Source organism: Pseudoliparis swirei, chromosome 24 (assembly GCF_029220125.1).
Source record: "Pseudoliparis swirei isolate HS2019 ecotype Mariana Trench chromosome 24, NWPU_hadal_v1, whole genome shotgun sequence".
Taxonomy (NCBI): Eukaryota; Metazoa; Chordata; class Actinopteri; order Perciformes; family Liparidae; genus Pseudoliparis; species Pseudoliparis swirei.
Genome location: NC_079411.1, coordinates 15,025,112 through 15,036,825, shown reverse-complemented (window position 1 = coordinate 15,036,825; position 11,714 = coordinate 15,025,112).

Here is an 11,714-nt window from a genome sequence, read left to right as displayed (position 1 = left end):
TCACAATAAAAACAACAACAACAACAACATACCTGGTCCAGCCTCTAGATATGCTGCTATATGCTTATAGGCTGCTGAGGGACGTGTTAGGATACACTGGGCACCTCTCTCCTCCTCTCTCTCTTTACTTATGAATGCATTTTCATCTCTCCATTGCACATTATTAACTCTGCTTCCTCCCCAGAGTCTTTGTGACTTCACGTCTCATAGGGCCCATTGGACCTGGCTGGGTCTGATGCCATGGCCCTGCTGATGCCCCGCCCACTCCTCCTCTCTACCTCCATCTGCCTGATGGATTACGGAGGTCTGGATCGTGGTCCATGCCTATACTACCAACTATTCATACACTCTGTACTCATTACTCATATACTCATTGAATGTGTTGTAACTCTGTAATGATTCCTTCTGTACACATGAGATCCATTGCATATGTCCATCCTGGAGAGGGATCCTCCTCTGTTGCTCTCCTGAAGGGTTCTTCCCTTTTTTTTCCTGTGAAAGGTTTTTTTCTTCTATTTCTTGGGAGTTTTTACTGATCCGATGTGAGGTCCTGGGACAGGGATGTCTATGTGTACAGATTGTAAAGCCCTCTGAAGGGAATTTGTATTTTGTGGTATTGGGCTGCAATATTAATAAATAAATAATTGCTATAAATTGAATATTATTAAGTTGGGGGGGGTTTACTTGTTAGAAATACATAACTAAGGATGTAACGGTGTTACATCCGTGGTAGGTGGAGGACACCAAGAAGATGGGAAGTGGAAAAGCTTGACCAAAGAATAGAAAAATACCGGAGAAATTAAATTGAAGACTCAAGCAACATGCAAGTATCGAAAACCCAGACAATTGAGAAGCTGAAATTACACAAAATGTAAAACTAATCGTCGAACGTAAGGAATTCAGCATCTATACATTTACATTGCAGACAATGAAGTCCGGCGTTGTGGCAGCAGCAGCCTATAGAACCGGCTAATGAGGATCCTCCACAGGTGGCTCTCAGCGGGAGTCCACTGACCAAATGTGTACAATTCCTCCCATGGAAAGCCGTCACCATTCAAACTGTAAGAGCCACAAGTGTGGTTTTAGTATATTTAAGTTTCAGAATAGTTTATAATTTAATATTTAGAATTATGCTCACGGTGGAGGAATTATAAGTGAAATACATTGAAAGATCTTTATGTTAATGACTGACGCTCGGGCCAGGCTATTTAATGACGTCATGGCGGCAACAGGTGGAAGAACAGAGCCGCAATAGACATGTGAGATATAGTTTTTTTTACCGTAAGACCATGAGATCGTTTTGAATGTTTATTATTTTGTATACTTTGTCAGCGTTTTTTGCTGTTTAAAATAAAATCGAAAGAAAAGGAAATGAACGGTCTCCTGTCATGCGCGTGAGAGGAAACTCACTGTGTCTGCAGCTCTTTAGCGGATTAAAAAAACAACAACGACGGAACGCCGCTACATTAGTAAAAAAACTACCTCTTCTGAGGAGTTGACAAGTGGATTTCAGATGCCAGCTGAAACCCGAGGAAAGGATCTAAAACCCCGCGCGCTGCGCCGTGGTGCTGCTGACCGAACGAAAACATCGGAAAAGGTTGGAAATACTTTTTGAACATTTGCACGCAATTTGCGCATTGCTTTATTAATATGATGTCCGAAGATAAGGAGTTAATGAATGCTGAAAGAACGGAAGCTAAGAGAAGCAGAAAGTTAACGGAGAAAGCACTGGAGGAGAAGCTGCACAGGCTCATTGGAACCAGGAGAGGAGTATTAGCTCGGATAACTGGAAAAAGAAACGAAATTGAAAGTTTAATGACTGATGCGGGCAATCTTCAAAAAGTGCAAAAGTTAATGCATAAGGATTTAAACCCTCTTGTCAGTGAGCTTAAAAAGATCAGCGGACAAGTGGGAGAGCTTCTATCTGAAGAAGAAAAAGATGCAGATATTAACAACTGGTTGGGGCCAAAGCTGATGACAGACAGTTTGCAGTAGAAGCTGAGCAATGGATGATGTGTGCTTTGAGTGAAAAAGAAATGAGCAAAAAAAGTACAGCTGATGATGATGACGAAGACGGTGATCAGGATGAAGATAAAGAGGATGTGGATCCTGAGGATAGTGCTTCACAAGTGACAAGCGTATCTGCCCGGTCGGGCAGGTCATCAGTGTGTGCTTCTGAAGAAGCAAAGTTAGCTGGCCTGGTGGAACGCGCCGCAACTTTACAGAAGAAGCAGGAGCTTGAGTTGGAGTCAGCGCTTATTAAAGCCAAGCTGGAAAGGCTGACTTTGGATGCAGCAATTGCTGAAAAAAGAGCTCCAGTAAATGTGCTTAAAAGCTATGAGAAATCAGAGGATGGCATGAACAGCTATCTGTACTCACAACTTGAAGTGCAAAAGGAGGAGCAAGAACTTTTCCCACACACTAGCACAGCTGAACGTGGAGCTACAGTTCGCATGCGGCCGCAGCAACTTACAGAGCAACAAGCTGCGAGGCCAAGACAGACAGACAACCCTGACAGACAGCGTGACAGAAGCAGGAATGCAATTCTTCAAGTCATGCAAAAGCAAAATCTGATCACGGAAATGTTGGTTAATCACCAGAAACAGGCTCAGCTACCAGTTAAAGAGGTTACAGTTTTCAAGGGTGATCCACTTACCTACAGATCATTTATCAGAGCTTTTGAACAAGCTATTGAACAGAAAACTGATAGTAATCCAGACAAACTGTATACTACCTGCAACAATACACGGCAGGAGAACTGCAGGAACTTGTACGTAGCTGTGAGCACATGCCATCACGCAGAGGGTTCAGGGAAGCGAAACGACTGCTTCAGAAGAACTATGGAGATGAGCTGATAGCAAGCGCTTACATTGACAAGGCCTTAGAGTGGCCACAATCAAGTCTGAAGATGCGAAAGCACTGAATTGCTATATTTCTGAAGGATGTCGTAACACAATGGAAGACGTGGAGTTTATGGCGGAGATGGATAATCCCACAAATATGAGAATTGTGGTTTCCAAATTGCCATATAAAATGAAAGAGAGATGGCGCAATGTAGCATTTGACCTCAAGGAAGGTAGAGGTCACAGAGCAAGATTTGCTGAGCTTGTTAACTTTATTGACCGTCAAGCAAAGATCGCCATGGACCCACTCTTTGGAGACTTCCAAGACAGACACACATCTACAGTCAGCAAAGGCAAGGAAAAGGAGAAACTTTTCAAAAGTGGAACGAGAGGAAGCAGCTTCGCAACAAATGTGTGGATGGAGAGGAAAAGGCCGGATGCAACAACATGGCAGGCCAACCCAGTTAAGGCAGCTAACGCCTTCGAGCCGCCATGTCTTTTCTGTCAAAAGAATCACACATTGGAATCGTGCAGCAAGATTAAAGGGATAGCACACAAGGATCGTGTAGAATTCTTGAAAACAAAGGGAATATGCTTTGGATGTTTAACACGAGGACACCTTAGCAAAACGTGCAAGAAGAGGATGGTGTGCACACAGTGCTCACAGAAACACCCAGACATCCTTCACATAGCGAAAGAAGCCAACACTAATATGTCATATAAAGTGGCGAGTGAGGACAGTTCTTCAAATGAAGAGGTCTCAGGAGCCCAGAACTCAGTTAAACCAGAAATAGTTGGCTATGCTGGGACAGGAAACACAGAGTGCATGCTATCGATTGTACCAGTGAAAATAAGATCCTGTAAAGGTGGAAGGTGTATAGAGACGTATGCTTTTATAGATCCTGGAAGTACAGCTACGTTCTGTACAGACGAGCTTCGAAAGAGGCTGAACATTAAAGGAAAACCGACTCAGATATTATTGAGCACTATGGCTCAAGATAAACCTGGTGAGCAGAAGCTCATCAACAGTCATATGCTCTCAGAACTGGAGGTGTGCGGCCTTGAGGACACGAGGTACGTCCAGCTACCCAAAGTCTTCACGCACAGCAGTATCCCGGTCCAAAAGGAAAACATTCCGATGCAACAACATCTGCAAAAATGGCCGTATCTGCATGAAGTAACCTTACCACACATCAACGCTGAGGTAGAACTTCTCATTGGAGCTAACATCCCAAAGCCAATGGAGCCGTGGCAGATAATTAATAGTCGGGATGATGGGCCCTACGCTGTGAGGACTGTCCTGGGCTGGATGGTGTGTGGACCCACAAAGAACGAGACTACTGATTCCAAGATGGAGTCGGCTCATTGCAGCGTAAACCGAATTTCAGTGTTGGAACTAGAACAGCTAATGGTTCAGCAGTACAACACAGACTTTCCAGAACGGCGCTATGGTGACAAGGATGAGATGTCGCAAGAAGACAAGCAGTTTATGCACTCAGTGCAACAGACAACAAAGTTTGTGGATGGACATTACTGCGTAGGACTTCCATTGAAACATGAAGCAGCTAACATGCCAAGTAACCGCTGTATGGCAGTACAGCGAGCTGCTTGCCTGAAGAGAAAACTGAAAAAGAATGATGTCATTCTTGAAGACTATAAAGGCTTCATGAAAAGCATACTAGATAAAGGCTACGCAGTTGAAGTTCAAGAGGCTACCAAACCGTCACAGTGGAGGTATGTCAGAACATCACACAATCCTGCTGATCAAGCCACCAGAGGCATGAAAGTTAAGAGCTTCATAGAAGACGATATGTGGAACAAAGGACCTCAATTTCTGTTGTGGCCAGAAAGTCAATGGCCACAGAGGCCAGATAATGAGAAGCAAGACAGGCAGGAAGATCCAGAGGTCAGAAACATTGCTGTGTATACGATCCTTGCCGAGGAGAGTGCTGACCCTGTGAACAAACTGCTTCAGTACTACTCAAGTTGGGACAGACTGAAGAGAGCAGAGTGAAGCTGCAGACTCAAACCAGCTGGAGAGACCCGTCAACAAGCTGTGTTTACTGCAAGAAGCAACGTGAACACAAGAAGACCAGATGATGAAGAAATGTTTTTTAAAAAGTCTGTTAAACAAGACTTAGATTAGCAGTGATTGTGAAGATTTGTTTAGTTTGATACTTGACTCAGTTGTTGGCTCTTTGAATTTAAGTTATGTGCTAATGGTGTAATCTTTAAGCTTAACCATTAGGGGCCGGATATGTAAGAGCCACAAGTGTGTTTTTTGTAAATTTGAGTTTCAGAATTGTTTATAATTTAATATTTAGAATTATGCTCACGGTGGAGGAATTATAAGTTAAATACATTGAAAGATCTTTATGTTAATGACTGACGCTCGGGCCAGGCTATTTAATGACGTCATGACGGCAACAGGTGGAAGAACAGAGCCGCATTAGACATGTGAGATATAGTTTTTTTACCGTAAGACCATGAGATCGTTTTGAACGTTTATTATTTTGTATACTTTGTCAGCGTTTTTTGCTGTTTAAAATAAAATCGAAAGAAAAGGAAATGAACGGTCTCCTGTCATGCGCGTGAGAGGAAACTCACTGTCTGCAGCTCTTTAGCGGATTAAGAAAACAACAACGACGGAACGCCGCTACACATACTATAGGAAATAAAACACACATCACACTCACAGAGGAACAATAATGGTTGTGTTCAGGAAGGTTCGTGGAAGAAAACGTTGAAGTGTAAAAAGCACTTTGAGCTGTTCTAGAGAGGCGTTATACAAGTACAGGTACATTTACCCTTTCCCTCCTTTGTTAAACAGCATATTCCCCAATTTTAGATTAATTGCAAGAAAAACCTCACTGTGCTAACTATAAGTTACATTTTTTGCGTCCGCTCGAGAAACTGTTACACACATAATTTATTGTAGAAACATCTAAACCAGAGATTTTCCATTTTGAGGTTCCCTTAAGGAAAATTGCATATTTCTATGACTATAGCTGTCATGTTTCACTGAAAACTGACAAACACTTCTCTGCTCAAGAAACTACTCACATTTTATTATAAAAATAATACCTCAAATATATATAGTGCTTTTCTAGACACTCAAACTGCTTTAGGATAACGAAAATCAGAACATTTCAGGTAAAAACTGGAGAAACTGCAGAATGAGTCACGTAGTGGAGAGTAGGGTGCAGGGGTTAGCAGGTGAAGGAGAGTTTGAAGAGGTGGGTTCTGAGGGCTCGCTTGAATCGTGAAAAGGTTGGAGCCTGACGGATGGGGATGGGGGCGTTCCAGAGGGGGGGGGGGGTGCAGCAGCTGAGAAGGCCCCGTCACCCTAAATACAGCACTTGGTCCTGATGGTCTTCAGAGTATTTGCACTAGCGGACCCGAGGCAACAGGTGTGGGTCGGGAGGAATTCTGAAAGGTGGGAGGGGCCAAGTTGTTTAGGGCTTTGTAGATGGCAAGTAATATTTTAAAGTCTATCCTATATTTGACCGGGAGCCAGTGAAGGTTTCATAGGACTGGGGTGATGTGTTCATAATTATATGAAGAAAAACATAGTTTTATATGATATCTTTTAGAAACCTATCCCATCCAAATCATTTTCCAGTTTAAGGTTATTTTTTATCAAATCTGTCGGGGGTTTTTTAATCACTGAACTATAGCTATCTATCACCAGAACACACATCTCTGGTCGACAAATGCTCACAATTGGATCATTTGAAAGGAACTTTCTTTTAATAAAAGTTTCCTTAGAAACTTCCTCTCAATAACATATTTTCTATTTTATGGTTCTTTTCATAAACATTGCCTATTTCTATCACTGAACTAGGTATAGCTGTTATTCATCCCTGGAAAAACTTCGAAAAATACAAAACATGCTTTTAAACAATTTTGTAGAGACTTCGTCTAAACAATAGATTTGTCATGTTCTGCTCACATACCTGCATGTGGTCTGGGGCCCACCTGCTCACATTACTAACTCTGCTTCCTCCCCGGAGTCCTTGTGACTCCACGTCTCATAGGGTCCATTGGACCAGGCTGTGTCTGATGCCTCCTGCCGGGTGGGTTGGCATCCTGCCATGACCCTGCTGATGCGCCCTGCTTGACTGCATGACATCTATTGCTTCTGTCCATCCAGGGAGAGGGATCCTCCTCTGTTGCTCTCCTGAAGGTTTCTTCCCCTTTTTCCCCTGTGAAAGGGTTTTTCCTGATCCGATGTGAGGTCCTGGGAGAGGGATGTCGTATGTGTACTGTGGCAACCCGGGGGACTTGGAGGTGAGATTCTGAATAAAATCAGGAGATTCAGAGACGTAGAGCAAAATAAAGTGTCTTTTAATAAAACGTATAGGAAAAATGGGGGGATGGGCATATAACGGAAACAAAGGATTCTTCCCAGTCGGGGTCTTCAGTCTCACACCAGCTCTCTCCTGATGCCTTCCAGTGCAGAGAAGATATACTCTCTCTCTCATCAGCTGATGGGCTGCAGGTGTGACCACTCCAATGTGCCAATTGGCTGCAGCATCTGCACTTGGAAGTACACCCCGTGGATCACTTCCCCCAACCTGAGCTTTGGGATCCGCCTCCTGTGCCCTGTCTGCTCTGCTTTTCCCCCTGGTCTGCCACAGTACAGATTGTAAAGCCCTCTGAGGCAAATTTGTAATTTGTGATAATGGGCTATACAAAAAAAAAAGAATTGAAATGTACTTAAATCTGCAAAGGCTACCTCGAAGGTCTCGGGCTTTCTTCTTAAATAGAGACATAGCGGTGAAATGTGATTGGATAAAAGCTCTATAGAAACAAGCTGCTCTGGAAGCAGCGCTGCAGGCTGGAAGCAGATCAACAGAGGAAGACAGGAGCTGTGCAATGAGAACATAAGCTAATAGGGACAAATAATTATGATACATGTAGTGTAACTGTGAAAATAAATTAAATTATTAAATACCTACAACTTTGTAATTCTGTTTAGGCCAGCAGAGAAGGCTTAGATGGCCCTGATGGCCCATCAGTGGCACAACAGTTTAAAAGTAGTATGTCTCATTCAGCGATATTAAAAGCAGCGATGTAAAGCGCCACTATGAGACGAAGCATAGAGTTTTTTAGCAAACGTACCGACTCACATCCGAAATTAGGGAACAGGTAAATAAACCTAAGAGCCCATATGATCAGAATCCTGACACATAAATGAACTGCCCAACAATGATGTGAACAGAGAGGAGAGATGAGCCGAAACAATTGGTTTAATAACTGTAGGGTTTGTTGATGTAAGATTAAGCAATTGGTGGATTGAAGCTTAACTTTATTTCTTCTGGGGAAAAAGCTGAGCAAGTGTGCAGGCACGGGAATCTTGGGCACAGGAAACGGGGGTTAGTTGGAAGTAGAGATGGGCAAACGATACCAGAGCTCCGAAGCTTGCTTCAGTCGACTCAACCACAGTGTGTCGACTCCAAGTGTCGGAGCCTGTTTCAAACGGCAACAGCCACGTGACTGATGATACCGAAGCCTCGAACGCCACTGGTGCTTCACAAAGCGTTTCATTGGTTTGACACGTTTGACCGCTTGAACGTTTTGGCACCTAACTCTGCTCCATGATGCCTGAGTGTCAATCAACAATGTGGGTTTAAGAGAGGAGATTGACACGCCCATGTTCAAAAGCACGTTCCACTGCGACTTCTATGAGATCTTGCCTCACTAATATAAACTATAAAGGACAAATACTATATATAAGTATATAATTCAACATTGACCATTTAGTTACAGTTTAGTTGGAGTGGTGGGGCACGAACATGTTTCTGCTCAATAGTGAAGTGGGTAACACATACTTTTGCTCAGCGTATCCGTTCTGAGAGGGTGGAACAAATCCCATCACGAACACATTTCATGTTATTCACCAGCCTTTAGTTTATTGCAATATAAAAAACAACATCGATAACGGTTGTGTTTCACATCAAATCCGTGAATTAACACGCAGCTTTAATTTGCTGTTACTGCAGAAATGTGAAATTGACTCATGGAGGTGTTGTGCTCTTCGACACAGTTGAACACTTGCTTTAATATATGTCTGCCACCAGATGTCGCTGTTCTTCTCCAAAGTGAAGCCGCGTAGCTTCGAGTCCTTTAAATAAGAAGAAAGGCTTCATCCGCCAATCCCGAGTCGGAAATCAAAACACAATATAACGTACGATAGTAATCTAAGTACTACTGGAAACGGTGAAATAATCTGAAAACTGGAGAGAGGGAAGCTGGGGTGATTCAACAGGAAGGAATGACGATGTGATTGTAAACAGGTGCTGGAGATCCTCCTCTTCTTCTTCTTCTTGCTATACATTTGGTGCATTACCGCCACCTTCTGCTCCGGAGTATGGCTCAGCCAGTTCTCTCTCTCTCTCTCTCTCTCTATATATATATATATATAATTTAATTTAATTTCTCTTGGTGGTAAATAAGAAGCTTGTTTCCTTTTGCTTCTCTTTAAGTGCTGCTCTCACCATCTGAATCTGGGCTGATAAAGAAGATTTCATGGTTCTTGAACTGTTGACTTTTCCTGCTGATTATGTTAATATAACTTATGGTTTCCACATTATAAATGTTGTCACTGGGTTTGACTTCACTCTCATAAGCATCAACATTCACCAGTTTTGAAAATGTCTGCAACCAATGATTAAAAGGCATCATTAAATTAATTAAAACACTCACATTTTTGCTTTGAGCCATCTCTTATGTTTCTGCTTTTCTTCATGAGATAAGATGTGTGACAATCACTTGAACATGTTACCTCTGTTTCTTACTCTATCATGCATTAAGTCTTGAATTGACCTTGTAAGGTTCGATGCTTTGTTTACTTTGGCCTTTTGTAGCTGGTCCAGTTCATCCATTAATGCCTCGTGTCAGTTTAATTGAACGTTTACTGACAGATTGTGTTTCCATTTTACTATTGGTCACTCTGGGATCCATCATTTCTTAAATCCAACTCAAAATTAACCCATACAGTTCTTGTATTAGGCCTGTGAGTTGGAACCCATGCATTGTGTTTACACTTCAAATACAAGTTTGTCACAACTTTAACATGGCCATGTACTGCATGTAGCATACTGGCAGTACATGGCCATGTTAAAGTTGGGCCTATTACAAGAGCTTTACGTGTGGTTTAATTTCAATGTCTGTGGCTTTTATCAGTTGTCTAATTATATTTTAAAGCAAACACAAAATGCCATCAATCTAGTCGATCAACTGTTGAATCAGTGGCCATACAATTCATTCAAAACATGTTTTTATAAACAAACACCCCCCCCCCCAAAAACCCCGAAAAGTTAGTTTGTACTAGAAATCAATTCAACCCAAAATTACTTTTAAATTAATGAGGAATTTTCCCTACAAATTAAAGGCATAGCTATGGGGAAGACATTTCCCACCATCTTCATAGCTGATTGGTAAAAGTGAGCATATTATCCAAAGAAACCCCTATATTACTACAGGTTTTTAGATGTCATCTGTGGGCTGTGGACATACTAGAGAGGGTGATGTGTTTCTAGATACTCTGAACAACCATAATACCTCTATAAAACTCAGATCTCGTAGTAGCATCTCATTTAAAGGTGCACTTTCCAGGATACTGGCTTTGTTAAATCACAACTGTTGGGGTTTCAGAGAATATGAACTAGGCAAGAATATATTAAACAGACCTTCAAGGTGTGGTTTTCAGCTTTGGCCGGCAGGCGGTCCTCTAGGTCTTTTCTTAGAAAGTGTCTCAAGACACAAATACACCAAGCCCTAACTGGTGCCCTCTAAGCCTTCATTTGTTATCACAATCAAACTTTTCAGAGTGATTAAAAACAACTTCAACACCTACACTACAGGCACTCAACTGCTACAGGATCACAACATTATTGCAGCCTTTAGAAAGAATACAAACCGACAAGATCAGCTGGTTAAATCCAAGATAAAACCTTTACCTAAACCTAAGGATCAAAGGTCATGAAGAGTTATTTCACAGGGATAGGAAGTGCAGGGAAACAGAGGACACGAGAGACCGGGACTTCAAAATAACACAGGAAACAAGACACAAAAACTCCGGATCATGAAACTGGTTGCGTAATCTATATAACAATATGTTTTTCAGACACAAACCCAATGGAGCCCCAAATACAAAATCCATCTGTATTGAAGTCCCACTCTATTACACAGGACTGCTTGAAGAAATAAGACACACAAAGGGTTGAATATGTATTTTAATGAGTTGACTGGTTTCTGCTGGATGTCTTAACTGCTTGTAAAAATAGTTTGACTAGTTGGGTTATCTCAAGATAATGTGCTCACTGTTGTTTAATCTTTGCCAACATGATGATTGAGGGAATAAACTGTTGCCTTAATGTGCAGTCAAATAAAATGCATTGTGTATTGTGTCTCCTCTCCAGGGTGTTCTAGCTTAAGAGGATGTACCAATATATATAGTTCTGTGAGATACCATGTAATAATTAGTAGTGTTTGTGATGTTGAATTCCCTTTTCAGACTTTCTATGACTCTAGAGATGTGTAACACAATTAGAGATCATGCAGATGATTGGCATTAGGATGATAGGAGTGTATTTATTTATTGTGGTTTAGGTTACTGTGTTGTCAGGTGAAGTTACCTGTACAGTGGTGGAGTTAAGCTCGTTGTCAGTGGCTGACTGGCTGTCTATGTAAGGCTGCCAGGATCACGTGCTGCCTGTGGTCCACTGTATGCTAATAATAATAATAAATCATTTATTTTATATAGCGCTTCTCTAGACACTCGAAGTCGCTTTACAGTCCAGAGTCCAGTAGTCATGCACACACACAGTCGTCCCGGTGGTGGTAAGCTACATCAGTAGCCACAGC